Here is a 16,787-nt window from a genome sequence, read left to right on the forward strand (position 1 = left end):
ATTGGATACTACATTTTTTATATTTTTTAAATATCAGCTTCCCCTCATATAGTCAGCGGCACATGCCCTGTTTGAGTTGGACTGACATACTTTTCTAATAAAATCTGTAAACTCCTGTACTTCTAATATTCAGGGTAGGAATAATTACAAAAAAAAAAAAAAAAAAAACAACAACAACAAACACCTCAATTCCACAGTGATAACGATTTGTTAGAAAAACATTGAAATTCCCACCATGTAAATAAGACATGTCTTGATTTTTGTGAAAAAGAGCTTATTTCATAGCAGGTTTTCATTGCACCATACAGTTTAAACAGGGTAGCTTTATATAGCGTGTGACTACTGCAAGTGATGCTGCTCAAGAGCAAAGTAAATCCCACTAAATGAGCAGAGAGCTATGAGAATAGTAAGACAATTGACCACTAAGAAAGGGTAGCCTCTGATCCTGCTGTTTGCTGATTGTTGGTGCCATATTCTTATTCACAGAAAGAACATCAAGCAACACACTGTTGTTGGCATCTTGTCCGCATTACTTCTGTTTTTCCAAACAACCTATTACACCTCTTGCAGAGAGACTAGAGTCTCTATTTAGGTTCCAAATATGAATTAGACTTTATTAATTGACAGTGGTGTCTAGGAGTTCCAGCCGCATTGTGTGAAGCACTGTACATACATACATACTATATACTGTAGTATCAGAGTGGTAAGACACTGCCCTTTTGAAAAAGCAACACTTAACAGGCAAATGATTTAGGATTTTGATAAATAGCGACATTCTGCAAATTCACATTTTTCTCTTGTGTGTTATGGCTGAACGGCAGCGTGGCCCATTGTCTTGCTAGTCTCATAATACTGGATAGTATACATAAAACCACGAGTTCCTTGAAGTAAATTAGATGAGAACCTCAGCTCTCTTTTTAAAAAAAAAACAAAACGTATGGCTCTAACCCACACGTCGGTGGAGGAAAGCTTGGAAATGTGACCTGATCTGCATCCTGAAGTCTCAGAAACCAGACAAGAAATAAAATAATAATAATAATTCATAATAAAAAGTGGCTTGTTTTAGGTCTGATGATTTTTGAGCCAATCACATGATTTTGGGGGGAGGGGGCTGACACAGTGTTTGAATGCTGGGAGTTAGCAACAATGGAACAGTTTAAAACATTTAAAACCTGGAGGTTTATGAGCCATATTTGGCTATACCAGCTCTCCACAGTGAGTCTCAGGAGGGACATTGAAAACAGCCATTCGTTGCTGGATTTCCATGGAGGCATCAAAGATAACTCTGAACCAGGAAACCTGTGTGGAACAGGAGGAGGTGAAGGTGAAGTTTGGCTGAACATTCCACAGGTCCATGTTGCTATGGAAACAATTGCCTTTGTCTTCACTGTCTGTTTCATCTGTAGATGTTTAGAAGATCCAAGGCTTATGGTTATTAGTAGGAACCGAAGGGTATGGCGACGCAACGGGGCTACAGCAGCACAGTGGCAGCTATGCCGTTGAGGCACAGATGCTTCCTACACTGATGGAAGGTTTTTTTTCCCCCATCAGTGTAGGTTTAACCACCTTCCCAAGCAGCGACAGCTAGGTCCGCGGAAGAATTTTTCCACTGACCTAGCTGTAGCTACTCTAGGGGTTAGGTTGGCTTAACTACAGGACTCGGAGGTGTGAATTTTTCACACCCCACATGATATAGCTAGGGCATTTTAAGTGTAGACCAGGGCTAAAACTAAGCAGCTCAATTAAGGTTCTGTACTATGAGAACAGTGCAAACAATAACAAACTTTTTATTTCAATAATCACCCTGTTTAATGGGCAGCATGTAGGTACATCACCAGTACCAAGCTGAAAAGGCGCCTCCCAGAAAAAAAAACCCTGGTAGATATAGAATTGTACTCTTCCATTCAATTTGCTCACAACTTTCCAATGCCCTCCTTTACCCTCACAAGGGAGCCAATAGTATAAAATACTCACCCACTGTCATCCAGCATGTACTCCAGGAATATAATGTTGGTTTTACGATTGTGTGTTCCATTAATAATGTGCAAGCCTTGAGAAGTAGAGTCTTCCACTGAAACCACATTTTCTTTCACTGGCTGCAGGTTGTTTATATAAACAACTTTGTGACTGTTACCTAGGCAACCAACAGAGAAATGAATTTCATTAGATATAGATTCAAAGATTTGGGTCTGTTTTAACTCTGTGTGTGTGTATGTCTCTCTCTCTCTCTCTGTAAAAAGTTAAGCTTGCAAAGTTTAGATGGTTGTCTTCATTATAAGAGGAAGAAAGACAAAATCAAGGGGAAAAAATCATTTTTATTTGGGCTTACCTCCTTCCTGTTAGTTTCTGTTCATGTTCACGAGGTGGTAGATTGTATTGAAAAGAAATCAAATTGTTCTGCATGGAAACAAATGTGAAAAAATTCAAGTACAGTCAGCAGGAGGATGTGGAAAAGGGCAAGCACTTTTATTGTCTCCAGGGAAACACATTTATCTTTTTGTTTTTTTAAATGCTATTATGCTTGAAAATGAGTATTTTAATATAAAGCCTATGAGGCCCTTTCTGTATAATAAACTGAACCAGGAGCATATTTTGTGCTCAGTTGCACATGAACTGACCAGAATGGACGTGATATAGGCGTTAACTGCTGACACCATGTGGCCCAGTACATTTACTTTTACCCTGGACACATCTGTTGAATACACAAGTGAAGCAAAATAGGTTAAAGTGCTGTATGAACCATGTAGGTGGATGAGGCTTTGTAATTCAGGCCTAAACTTGTCCATTTCCCCGACTGTACTTATACTCATGAGAGACGCATTTAAGAATATTTTTGATTGAAACGTACACATGAGCGGTGTAGTCAAGTCACAAAGTTCAGAGACAAACTGGGATAAGCAGATGAATTGCCACAAAGTTTGGGGCTTTCAGATTTGATGGCCCAGGTCAGTCTTATATAGGGCCAAGCCCAAAATTCGAAGCATGTTGTATGTTTGAGGAAAGGATAGGGCGTTCAGATCTTATGTTGCAGTTCAGGCTCATGGCCCACCTTGATTATCACTACAAAAAGTTTCCTCTCCTGCTGATAATAGCTCACCTTACCTGATCACTCGTGTTACAGTGTGTATGGTAACATCCATTGTTTCATGTTCTCTATTTATATAAATCTCCCCACTGTATTTTCCACTGAATGCATCCAATGAAGTGAGCTGTAGCTTACGAAAGCTTATGCTCAAATAAATTTGTTAGTCTCTAAAGTGCCACAAGTCCTCCTTTTCTTTTGGGGGATACAGACTAACACGGCTGCTACTCTGAAACCTAGGATTAGATGTGTAACTGTGGCCATTTTGCTCATGTTTGCAATGACCTGAAGATCTAGCAGTGGAAAGCATATTTCCCAGTGCATACTGAGGGTGAACTTGGGTGTTCCTGCACTTCCCTTTGTAGATTTGCTTGTGGCTCACCTGTTATCATCAAATGGACTTTGGATTCATGATCAATTTGAAAACAAGTGGTATAAGCATTGGTTGACCAGCATTTTCTCCTCCTTAATTTTTATAATATCTCAACACCTCTCCTGGGAAAGCCACGGCTAAAACAATACTGTATTCATTTTTTTTTGACTCTGTCATTCTGATAAGATTTTATAGCTACAGGCTGGGACAGAATATTGGCTTCTAGAATGTAGACTTAATAGCAAGATTTGTACTGAGTTCATTGGGTGTAGGATTAGGTCTTTGGAGGCCAAAGAAACCATGAAACTGTGGGGATAAAATGAAGCCTAAGAAACAGTAATCATGAGTAATTAAGTCTATCTCCAGAATGCTAGCTCTGTAGTGTATCTTCCCCTTTAATTGCTCAGCCTTCTTGACTCCTGCTCACTTGAAAATTAAGCTATCTTTGAGAGTGATTTGAATGGAATGTCTATAAGGTATGATTTTATTTTTATCAGGTTAGGATATATACTAAGTACAGATAAAAACCACTGAGCTGAGACAAATATCACAGTTAAAGATGGTTGAATTTACATTTTTCAAGGTGATTTACTCCGGTCATCCCCCCTACCCCCATTCACAATTCTCATGTTAACAGTTTGGTTTTGGTTTTTTACAGATTTATTTTGCTATTCATTATTGTTCAACCAACAATTCATGTGAATAAGTTTCAGCCTACCAGTTGATTGCCAACATGTCACCTAGAGCGTTCAGTCACTGTTCTGGAGTCACCTGATATACTTTCTGCAGCACGGTTGGAGGATTGTCATTTTTTTACAGAGGAGACTTATGATCAATGAATATGTTCCCCCCGCAAAAAAAGTGTGGGGGGGAAAGAGCAACGTCTTCCCCTTGTGCAAAAATGAAGACCAGTCACCCCCCCCAAGATACTAGTGTGAACAAAAGCCTGTTTACACAATTGCTAATAAATAGTGAATATAATGGGACACCAACCTGACTGAGCCAAATTATCATTCAGAGTTCACCAGCCATATTTGACTAGTTCTCATTACAATAATTATGGTGCCTCTCATAGTCTATCTGGCCATGTAAAATTAGACCCTACTAGGTTTTTTGGGCTGGCATAATTCAGCACAAATTATTTCATTAGCAACTGAATGAAATGGCAGTACATTTCACTTTTGTCTTGGAGTTCTAAGGAATAAATCCTCAAAACACAAACATTAGCCATGCGTGCAAAGTATCCCTATACTCCAGCAGACCAAAGTTATATAGTTGTGGCAATGCAAGGACACAAGTAAGCAAATATTTAGGATCCACAGCTGTTAATTTCATTCTCCCTCCAGACTTTCCAATGCAGCATAGTAGAAGAATATAACAGCATGCAACGTCTGTGTATCCAGTTATGTTTTGCACAGAATAGTTCTTGATTTTCACTTAGAAATGGGCTTAGCTAGAGAATGATAAGTCAGATGTTAACGAAGGTTTAATGCCCTCCAAGAAATGAACAAAGAAGCTCTGTTAGAGATGTAGATCTGGTACGTGCTAATCTTACTGAGCAACAGATCACATTGTTTTAAGTGTAAGCATACATGTACAAAGTCCCATCTACTCTTACAAATCCTGCAGCTACATACAGGGGGAAAAAGTACTGCATACTTTTAATATATTTAATGTACATTAAAATCTGTCAGATGAAGAAATTACATTTAAACAGTAAAAAGTAATTCAATTTATCTATTGTCTCTTTATAACAGTAGCCTGTGTGCTTTACAATGAAGCAAATGGAGACTGAAACTTTAAAAATGAGGGAGAATTAACAGATAAAGCCCAGTGTAATTCAGGTATTCTTAGTCTGAGGCAAAGCAACAAATCCTGTCACCTTTACTCACAGTGAATAGGACTTTTAAATCAATAGGGCTATTTAAAGAGTAAGCCCCTGACTCAAAAACACTTCTGTGCATGCTTAGCTTTCAACATGTAACTAGTCCCACTGATGTCAATGGAACTGCTCATATGTTTAAAGTTAAGCATATGCATAAGAATCTGCAAATAAGGGCCAGAGGTGATACACAGTCTAAAGGCGGCAGGAGATGGCTCTTAGCCACTGCGAATTTTTACACTTCAAACATTCAAAAAAACAAAACAAACCATAAACAATTCTTTTGGCACTGTGGATTGGAAGAGGAAGACATTTGCTTATTTGCCTTCCGACCTACCCGCCCCTGCAGAATTCAGGGTGTTCTGCACATATGTTGCCCATTGAAAAGCAGAGACTAGAGAGCAAATTGCTGTTTTTGTTTTATGCCTGAATAATTTCTTTGTAATATGAACGTATGAAAAATTAACGTTGTGTATTTGGCATGGAGCTATGCCTAGCTCTCGGTGTAGCTGTGCATTTATTTATTATTAATGTTGTTTGTATTGTGGGAGCCACACTCACAGGTTAGGACCCCAATGAAGACAAAAAGCCAGAGGACTCTTGTGCCTGCAAAAAACCCCACTGAGGTAATCTATTGCAGATACTGGGCCTCAATACTTTTAGTGAGCATCATGATTTTACTGCATACCAGGCATCACCAGGTGGTTGTGTTACACTTCCAGGTTCCTTTTTATTAGCATGCGAGCAAATGCTCAGTCTTGGGAAGACATAATGTGTGGGGATTTTTTTGTTTTGTTTTTTTGGTCATTCAGAGTTTGGTTTAATGCAGTGGTTGGGGGAGAGTAAGCAGCAGGACTTTACTGGCTGCCTTGGTCTCTCAATGGAGCCAATTCTTGAGGCAGAACTGCTCCTCTGGAAATGGTGTTGGATTGCAATTTCTGAAAGAAGGAATAGCTTGAATGCTGTTTGACCATCTCTGTTCCAGGACTGGTGTATATGTGTAAATAAAATAAGTTACACTCAGACTAAGTTCTGCATTACTGGTTTCTCGTCCACTGAGAAGCCAATCTGCAAGGTCCCAAACATCTGCTTCTGCTCGACAGAGAGACTATATTGATGTCCTAATGGGGTGCTGCTGTTGGAAGTAGGGGCAACAGTATGATACAATACAAAATATCTGTTGCAGTTATAATGAAATATAAATTCTATTGTAGACCCTTTAGGGTAAGTACCATGTCTTTTATTTTCACAGTGAGGCACCTGGTACACATTTGGGCACTGTGAAATACTCAATAATAATGGCTTACAGTGGCAGAACAGCCAAAAAAGACTTTGAAAATGTAATAGCTGTTTCTGTACAGTGCAGAAAGGATTCTCAGATGTCTCTGTTGGAGCAGCAGAACACTCATCAAAACTCTGTAACATGAAATCTCTACACTGGTACTCTGGTTTCTGTTTGGTTGGTGGTTACAAATATTTCCAATACAAATGTTCAGTTTGGGGTTATTCTTATCCTATCACAGCATTTTTTCATCATGATCAATCCTATCACATTAGCCTTCAATCTTCACAGTCACAGTAGGAAAGTCAAAGTTGTACGCAGACCCAAAATGTGTAATTGATATGAGAGTTGATATTATCAATATTTTTGTTAATTTTTCAAATAAGATTTTGTGGTATACTATCTCAAATGCTTTATGAAAGCACAGCCGCATTATGTCTACTCCATTCCCTTAATCCACTTATTTGATTAAAAATAAAAAAGCAAGCAAGTTTATCTGGCTTGATATAAAACCATGCTGTTTATTACTCTTTCAAAGATTTTAAGTCTCCCACTCTGCAGTGCCCACAGGAAAGAAGCTTTTATATTTTTGCATTAAGAAATCTTAAGCACTTCAACTTGGGAGAGCAAGACCGCTCAAGTGACTGTCTTTGGCTCTGCCCCAAATCTTGATCTGTACTGACTCTTTCCATTTTCAATTTATGCAGCATTATAACTAGTTTTGACTAGGCAGATTAAATTGCTTTGAGGTATGCATTCATAAAGCTGTTTCCTCCTGTAGTAAATTCTCCGGATACTCACTTACTAACCTTTCTGTTCCCGTGAAAAGAAGGAAGGCTGGGAAAGAGCTGTGAATATGTATCAAGTTGGAAAGTAAAATATAAACTAATATAGTCTTTAATTTAGATAGAGTGTATTTACTTCCGTGTATGGTATTTGTTTTGGAAGTTGGAAGTGTGTGTGAATGAATTCTGTAACACATGAGTATGATTCTATCTGCCCATGAGTGTGAATGAAAGGATCAGGATTTCTCTGTGTTAATGGAAAAGGAGGACTAGTGGTACCTTAGAGACGAACCAATTTATTTGCGCATAAGCTTTCGTGAGCTACAGCTCACTTCATCGGATGCATTCAGTGGAAAATACAGTGAGGAGATTTACATACACACAGAACATGAAAAAATGGGTGTTATTATACACACTATAAGGGAGTGATCACTTAAGATGAGCTATTACCAGCAGGAAAGCGGGGAGGGGGGGGAAGGAAACCTTTTGTAGTGATAATCAAGGTGGGCCATTTCCAGCAGTTAACAGGAATGTCTGAGGAGTGAGCTGTAACTCACAAAAGCTTATGCTTAAATAAATTGGTTAGTCTCTAAGGCGCCACAAGTCCTCCTTTTCTTTTTGCGAATACAGACTAACACGGCTGCTGCTCTGAAATCTGTGTCAATGGAAAATCAAAGGTTTCCTCTAGCACAGTGTTGCTCAAACTGGGGTCTGCGGACCCCGGGGGGTCCTGAAGGGTACTCCAAGGGATCCATGGGCCCTGCTGATCAACTGCTCCCCCTTCGTCTATCTCCTGGAGGGTACTGATGCCAAACGAGGAGAATTTAGGCATTAAAAGTCCAGCGGGACAGCGGGGCTAAGGCAGGATTCCACTCCTGGAAGTGGCCAGCATGTCCCTGGGACCCTGGAGCGGGGCGGGGGGGCAGGGAGTGGCAGGAGGTCTCCACGCGCTGCCCCCATCCAGAGTGCTGACTCCACAGCTCCCATTGGCCTAGAGTCTTGCAGCACTGACATTATATATGGTGATAAGAGAAATATGCCCATCATCACAATTAACTAACAATCTCGGGGCCAACTCTGTTGAAATTCATGGAGTCGTGTCCTCTTATCTCAGCAGGGAATTTATTCCGTTATAGGTAATGGCTGATTTGCCCACTGCCACCCCATTTAAACATCTCAGACCCTCTTTCGCAAACATCTGCTCTTCATTGCTGCATGCTCTGGTGCAGCTCTGTGAAGTAAACAACTCATTGGGAATAGAAGAAAGATAGTTTAAGTGACCCAACAGAACCTTCCACAGACTGCATTAGTCCAACACCAGTTATTTAGCTCACTATAGAGTGACTGGTAGAAATTCTATAACCTGTTTTATACAGGAAGTCAGACTGGATGAATTGATGGTCTCTGCTGGCCTTAAAATGTATGAATCCATAAAAAGGCTGGATTATCTCCTGAACCTTAACCAAACCTCTCAACTTGTCTCCTCATTCCATTGGACTTACTGCCTACCACACTTGTTTCTCCATGTTCCTCACATCCAGCCCTCACCAAAGTTCCCTAAGTGTTCTCCCTGTGAAACCGGAGCATAACGTGTCCTCTCCCCTCCCCCTCCAGTCACCACTACACCCCTGATCCTTCATCACTTCCTTATCTGTTTTAGGAGCAGAAAGACAAAAAAGACACCACAAGCTTCAGCAGAGAACTTGAGAATGGCCTCTGACCTGCTAGTCCCTCACTTCATTGACTCCCTGATAGAAAATTACCTCATTCCAAGGACCAGGAACTCAGATGGTATAAATAGGCATAGCTCTCCTGTAGTCATGATTTATACCAGTTGATAATCTGGCACTATAAAATACACTCAACTCCACATTAAGCTTCTTTTCTCGATCCCTGATGCACCATTCACTCCTAACTTTCTGGCATTCTCCAATTTCCCATTAATGTTCTAGAAGCCTGATCAAAAGCCCAGCCTCCCACTACCTTCCATGGGTTTTGGATATGGTCCATAGGGTACATGTTATTACAAGGAAGAACACAAGTACTAAGAAATTGGTTGTGAACAGTGCACCAGGGAGAAAGCAGAGAGGATGCCAGGTTTTCAGGTGACTCCCTGTTGAGGTTGAGATAGGACGCAGCAGGTGTTAGCATAGAGGCAATCAGGGTGGGATGGAAGGAACGTATCCAACTGGAACAATGGAAGCTGGGTTCAGTGTAGGAGTGATGAACGTTCAGCCAGTTCTCATTTTGTCTTATATGGTCCACACATCCGTTAAACAGACGGGTGTTAATTGTGCAACAGAGCAAGATTCCTGAGCCTCTACACTGCACATGGGTAAGTGATGGCAGGAGACTGCCTTAAGACTGAAATCTGGCTGTGTTTCCATAGGCCGTTCCCCAAATTTTGTCATCTGTTCGTATTTTTTGTTCAGGGAGAGAAAGCACAATGCATATTTATTGTTTCATTCATCCATCTTTTGAAGCGCAAAATCAAGTACACTTTTTGTTATGGCTTCAGGCTACCATTTGCAAACTGCTGGTTATCACAGTGCACAGGTACCTAGAGGAGTTTCAATGAAATCTTGTTTTAACCCTCAAATTGTTACATGTTGCTGTCAACCCAGGGACCTACTTAATGGCTCTGTCAGAATAAATGTTAAAACATGTTTGCTTTTTAAAAATTATTTTGATTTACAGTAGTGCCAACAAACCACAATCAAGATCAGGACTCAATGATCATCCATTCTGAAAAATACATCATAGGAGGGAGTCCCTGCCCAATGAGCTTACCATCAAAATAGACAAGACACTCAAGGAGTGGGGAACACCAGCAGTGTGGGAACACTTTGAATAGTGGGGGTGCTGAAAGCCAGCTCCCTTACCCCTGTTGGCTGCCTCCCCGCCCCAAGCTGGGGCGGCGCGGGGCCAGCAGCAGAGCCCTGGGGCCAGCAGCCAGGACCCTGGAGTGCGGGTAGCAGCTGGCCAGGACCCCGGACATGTGGGGGCCAGCAGCCAGGCATGGGGGAGGGCGTGGCTGGGACCCGGGTGCGGAGCCAAGAGCGGAGCCCCGGCTAAAACCTGGGGGCACTGTAGCACCCCCGCGCTCCTAGTTCCCATGGCTATGGTAGATATGAAGGATTATTCTCTCCTGTGGACAGATACGGAACTAAGATATAGAGAAGAGAATTGACTTTCTTAGGATCACACAGGAAGGCTGCAGTTGTGTCAGGAATTGGACCAAGAGCTTCAGCCTAGTTCCTTAACACAAAACCCTCCAGTTGCTTTTTTAAATAGTTTCTACATATCATATTGCCTATTTTTGAGGCATATTGTATTTCAAAACATAAATGTAATACATCTGGCGAAGCTTAATACAAGACCATTAGGCACAAAAGACCAGGGTTAGTTTATACAGCTCCTGGAGTTGGTGACCAGCTGGAGAGAAAGCTTAGAACACTGAATACTGCACCTCAGCGCACCCAGCTACTTCCACTTTCATTACTTCTCCCATCCAGTTTGTGCCATTTTGAATGGGCTAGTTAACTTGCAAGACAAAAAGCTGCAGCCCTCAACTGAGTAAAATGAATGAGGAAAATAAAAACCATTTTTGGGACTGGTCCTGTATCCACTCAGTCAGTGGCAAAACTTGTACTCACTTCAGCTGGAGCAGGCTCAAGTCTACCAGTGTCGCTCTTTGAGTAAGTGACAATCAGAAAAATCAATCAATCTGGAAACAGAGCACCAGATCGTCAGCGCTACTACAGTCCAATTCCTCCACTCGAGTAAAACAACAGGAGCTACCCTTCCACCAGCACAGGTGAAGCTCTGGCTGGGATAGAGCTAGCTCCATGCCTTTCACATAGGGGTGTGCCTACATCAGGAACTGCTCCCCACTGGCATCGCAACACCTTCGGGGTACTGATATTGCTGAGGGGAGTTACAGGAGGATAGGTCCATCCGTGACTATTAGCCAAGATGGTCAGAGATGTGACCCCATGCGCCAAGTGATCCTAAACTGCCAACTGCCAGAAGCTGGAACTGGACAATGGGATGGATCACTTGATAATTGCCCTGGTCTGCACATTCCCTCTGAAGCAGCTGGCACTGGCGACAGTCGGAAGACAGGAAACTCAGCTAGCGTGTGACCCAGTATGACCGGTCTTATGTGCAGCATTACTGCGGCTGCTCTAACTGCAGCAGGGACCGTACGCTTTGCCCCTACATGATCACATGATATACTTACTGTGTATGATCAGAGCCCTGTCATTGCTAAGCACCTTGAGTCATTGGCCCCCTTTTCACTTCTCATCATGTATCTTTATTTGGCTTATTGGCTTAAGAGGAGTTTGATTCAATTATGGTTGTCAGAATTTGGCCCCAAGCTGTTCTCAGCAACACTCCAGAAGTAAGATAAGGATGATTTCAAGAATTTCCGTTACTACCTAGAGCTTTCTGTAACGTGATTTAATATTCAAATCCCTTCCTCCATCCACAGAAAAGGAACAAAAGAAGGAAAAAGGGCATCTAGTCTCCTGCACTCATCATATTAGATTGCTGTAAAGGCCTAATCCCTCTGATTTGCATAGTAGGTGGAGAGTGTTTCGCTCAGTTACTGGAAAGGAAAAGCTCCCTCCAGAGGCAGGAAGGGTTGCTGAATGTACCTTTCTTTGTGCTATTCAGGCTCTGCTGTCTCTTGTGATGGCTGTAACTTTTATCACTGCAAATGATGGCATTCTTGTGCTATTTCTTCTTCAGGTCTTGGTCTTAAAGCTGCGCACAGCTCCTTTGACATCATCTCTTCTGAAAATATGATCAGGAGAATTAAATTAACTGCAGGGAGGGGAACCAGAAACCCATCAAAATGATGAACTGTGTATATAGGCCTTTTGTTTCAATGGTGCAGTAAGAAATAACATCTGACTCAAAACAGCCATGAAAGCCAGAGTCAGATTGGTCACATTATTGAGAAACTCTTCCCACCTTCAGAAATAAAGGGCATCACAAGGCAACGGTGCATTGCTAAGCATACACAACACAGAACGTGACTGCAGTAGCTTTACTGCCAAGCCCAAGATGACTTCGGCTACCCCACTGGATTGTGATGCATTGAGACGGAGGATTCATGACTTTCGCCACTAAGCACAACCCCTCTGTGTTTTCTAACGAATTTAAGGCAATAAAAACAGCTTTAAAATATCTAAAAGGTGCAGTACTGTGTTACATAATAACAATAATAACTTATATAGTATTTTCACCAGGGGAATTCATTGTAGAGCTGGGAGATAAATGAATAACTCATTTTTTTTAGTTCAGCTACAGTTCCAACCCCGCCCTGTCCCTCCCCCCAAAAATTAGCTTTTGGATCAAACAGAATCTAATTTCTTTCAGACTTTTTGGTGAATTGAAAAAAACTTGTTTAGGGTTGGTTGCAGAGTGGGGAGACAAATATGGGTTGCCCCCATCCCAGGTCAGTGCGCTAATCACTAGGCTAAAGGGAATAAGGGGATTGGGTTGTTTACATTAGCATGACCTCTTCTGGCCACTTTTCCAATGTCCAAAACGATTTGTGTTGAATTCACGACTATCGGACTAAAAGTGTTGAATAAACTTGTCATCGGAAGAATCCTGTCTAGTTCTAATTCAGTGCACTATTCACAGGCATGCGGATATTGCTATCTCTACTTTGTAGAGGAGGAAATGGAGCAACACAGAGATGCAACGGCAAGAGGCCCAAGGCAAGGCAGCGTTGAGAACAGAGCCCCGCTCTAACAGGGTGATACTGCATGTGATGTCTGAAGTCAGTGGGACCACTCGCATGAGTGATCTGAATGTAGCCCAGCATGTGGAATGCTGGTGTGATCGTTACCCAATAATTATCTAAGGCCCTGATCCTGTATCCAATTAAAATCGGTGGCAGAGCTTTCATTCACTTCAGGATAACCATGCCAAGCCTTTAAAAGGTGACCTCTTCAAAATATAGTTGGAAAAATGCTCTCAATTTCTTGTGTGCTCTGAGATCCATGACTGCTAAACAACCTGAGACTTTTTCGTTCTTTGTGCCTTGCTTAATTTCACCTTTATTTAACATTATGCATCACAAAAAATAATTTAATTTCACAATTTACATATACAAGAAATAACAGGACAGATTCTGATCTCACTTACACTGGTGTAAATGCAGATCAATTCCATTGACTTCACACAATGTAGTCAATGAGACTAAGGGATTGATTCAATGCCAAGACATCCGTGGAAGTCTTGCCATTGATGTAAATGGACATTGAATCAGATCCAAAAAGACGAATCCGACCCATTGTAATTCAGTCTTTTATGATGTTTTCTGTACTTAGATGTTTTCTAATATTTTGACATATTTTTGGTAGGGCTATCAAGAGATTGAAAAAATGAATCACGATTAACTGTGCAGTTAAAAAAATTAATTGCAACTTAATCGTGCGATTAATCACACTGTTACACAATAATAGAATACCATTTATTTAAATATTTTTGCATGTTCTCTACATTTTCAATTGACAGTTACAACACAGTTCAGTTACAATTCAGTTACAACACAGAATACAAAGTACACAGTGCTCACTTTATATTTTTTTTATTATAAGTATTTTCACTGTAAAAAACCCAAAAGACATAGTATTTTTCAATTCACATAATACAAGTACTGTAGTGCAATCTCTATCATGAAAGTTGAAGTTACAAATGTGGAATTATGTATAAAAAACCTGCATTCAAAAATAAAACAACATACAATTTTAGAGCCTGCAAGTCCACTAAGTCCTGCTTCTTGTTCAGCAAATTGCTCAAACAAGTTTTTTATATTTGCAGGGGATAATGCTGCCCGCTTCTTGTTTACAATGTCACCTGAAAGTGAGAACAGGTGTTCACGTGGCACTGTTGTAGCCAATGTCACAAGATATTTATGTGCCAGATGCGCTAAAGATTCCTATATCCCTTCATGCTTCATTTCCAGGAGACATGCATCAATGCTGATGATGGGTTCTGCTCGATAACAATCCAAAGCAGTGCATGTTTATTTTCATTATATGAGTCAAATCCCACCAGTAGAAGTCTGATTTTCTTTTTTGGTGGTTCAGGTTCTGTAGTTTCCGCACTGGAGTTTTGCTCTTTTAAGACTTCTGAAAGCACGCTCCACACCTTGTCCCTTTCAGATTTGGAAGACACTTCATATTCTTAAATCTTGGGTCGAGTGCTGTAGCTATCTTTAGAAATCTCACATTGGTACCTTCTTTGCATTTTGTCAGTGCAGCAAACGTGTTCTTAAAATGAACAACATGTGCTGGGTCATCATCCGAGACTGCTATAATATGAAATATATGGCAGAATGTGGGTAAAACAGCAGGGGACATACAATTCTGTTTAATTCTGTTTAACAGTGCGATTAAAACCGCAATTAATTGTGATTATTTTTTTGCCATTAATCAACAGCCCTAATTTTTAGTACTATATATTTGTGTTAAAACATTTCAACATTTTCTGAAGAGACTGCATTACATGGAAAAAGAAGGGAATTAGTATTATGTGTTACAAGAATACTGCACGTGATGTGTGATGCTCTGCTGGAGTCCAAAAGGATGCTGAGTCTGAGGTTTGCATATTGTTTTTTTTTTTCCTTGTTTGGCATATCTGGTTGCCACTAAAGGAATCTGCTTGTGAATGGCAGTCTGTGTTTCATTCCATAAGAGGCAAGTGCACTTTGAGTCAAGTTTCCTGGGAGACATTTGTCAGCGTCTGAAAGGCATTTCTAGAGTTGTGAGAGAGACGGTGTCTGGAATCTCAAAAATAGAAACTGAGCTGCATCAAATGTGGTATCAAGGTTTGTTTCCAATAACAGCAAGTGAATGTCATCGAGCCAAAATACAATCCTGCCGGCTACAAGGTAATGGGGACTCAGGGGAAAGTTTCCAGCTCCATGCAGGAACGTCTTAATTTGATCTTCATTGGCAATGGCGATTTCCATAAATCTTTTTATAATTTGATTTACTAACTCAGGGTAAGTGAAGCAATATAATAATATGGTTCTGAGATACAAAGAGACTGTACATACAAATGAGACTGAGTGGGCTCAATCCTGAAGAGAGGGTTAGAGGAAGAGAATCTAAGCCAACTTTCTGCTCCCTCTGACTTGAGTTGGCCTTAGCTTTCCTCCAGTTGATGCCAGCTGCAGCAGTGTCATAGGGACCTTGTGCTAGCCAAGGAACAGCATGACTCCACCCCATGCCTACCCTTACCCCTAACCCTGCCACACATGCCATGATGGAATCTTCAGTTGGTCCTTCAGGGTAGCTTTTCTCTTTTTCGGCCAAAGCCAGACCAAGAATCAATAATCTGGCCCTGTATTTCTCTGGTGTAGGTGGCATTTTAAGGATACAAAGCTTAACTATTTCAGCACCAACCATTATTATCTCCAAACTTTGCTTCTCTTAAAAAAAAAAAAAAAAAAGAGCTGAGATTTTCAAAGGAGCCAAAGGGAGATGATTGCCTAGTGACTTAGAAACCTAGGTCCTATTGAAGCTTCAGAAAATTTGACCCCTAAATCCCATTGGCATCCAGTGAGAACTGGACACCTAACTCCATAGCCTCCTTTGAAATTACAGCCTCCACTGGTGAACATTGCTCCATTAAGGAAAACCCACGCATAGCAGGTAGGTACAATTTCAGTTGCCCAGTTAGCTGGGATTTTTCAGAGTATCCTGATGGAGTTAAGTGCTCAGAGTCAATGACACTTGAGGCCCAGAACCTCAAGATTTTTAGGCTCTAAATCCCATTGATCCTGTACGGGGAGACTTTGGCAAACCAGCAAAGTGCCTGAAACCACTATGGCTTATTGCTAAAAGCTGCCAAGTCAGCAGGCTACAAATTAGCCAAGTCAGCAGGCTTAGCTTAACCAAGGCAGGAGGCGGGAGTGGGGGGGTGGGGCGGGGGGTTGGGTGCCACAGAGAGGGCAGCTTGACCTCGCGTCTTTCCTGATAAGAATTGTGTTGAAGTTGCTGATACATGCGTCTTAGAGGAGCAGGATGTGCCCCAGGAATGTCTATTGGGGCCTCAAGGCTGCAAACTCTGGAAACACCCACACCTGGTTAATCGATAATCAGAAGGAACCTCTCGCTTGACCATTGAAACTGCTTACTTAACAAGTTTGCTTTAAGGGACATGTCATTCTGTTACTAATGTATAAATAAGGGGAAAAAGTTTGAGGTAGTGGGACTCTTCAGGACTGGACTCTTTCTCTCTGGATGCATCTTGTGTTTCCCACAGGCAGACGGCCTGCCGCTGTGCCACTCAAGAGCCACGCTCAGCTTTGGTAATTATCAAGGGTTGGGGGTGTTTTACTAACTTGTTGCGGA

General features: G+C 41.3%; 1 long non-coding RNA gene across 1 annotated transcript in view; it reads right to left on the reverse strand.

Annotated features, from left to right (window-relative positions):
* Positions 1 to 238: 238 nt before the first annotated feature.
* Positions 239 to 16,787, reverse strand: part of LOC140916958 (uncharacterized) — a 93,034-nt gene continuing 76,485 nt past the window's right edge. The window contains exons 6-9 of the long non-coding RNA XR_012160695.2: positions 12,066 to 12,204; positions 2,330 to 2,397; positions 1,975 to 2,134; positions 239 to 1,299 (exon numbers count right to left, since the gene is read on the reverse strand). This is a non-coding gene — a long non-coding RNA (uncharacterized LOC140916958). The remainder of the gene's footprint in view (positions 1,300 to 1,974; positions 2,135 to 2,329; positions 2,398 to 12,065; positions 12,205 to 16,787) is intronic.

Source organism: Lepidochelys kempii, chromosome 9 (genome assembly GCF_965140285.1).
Source record: "Lepidochelys kempii isolate rLepKem1 chromosome 9, rLepKem1.hap1, whole genome shotgun sequence".
In the NCBI taxonomy this organism is placed as follows: domain Eukaryota; kingdom Metazoa; phylum Chordata; order Testudines; family Cheloniidae; genus Lepidochelys; species Lepidochelys kempii.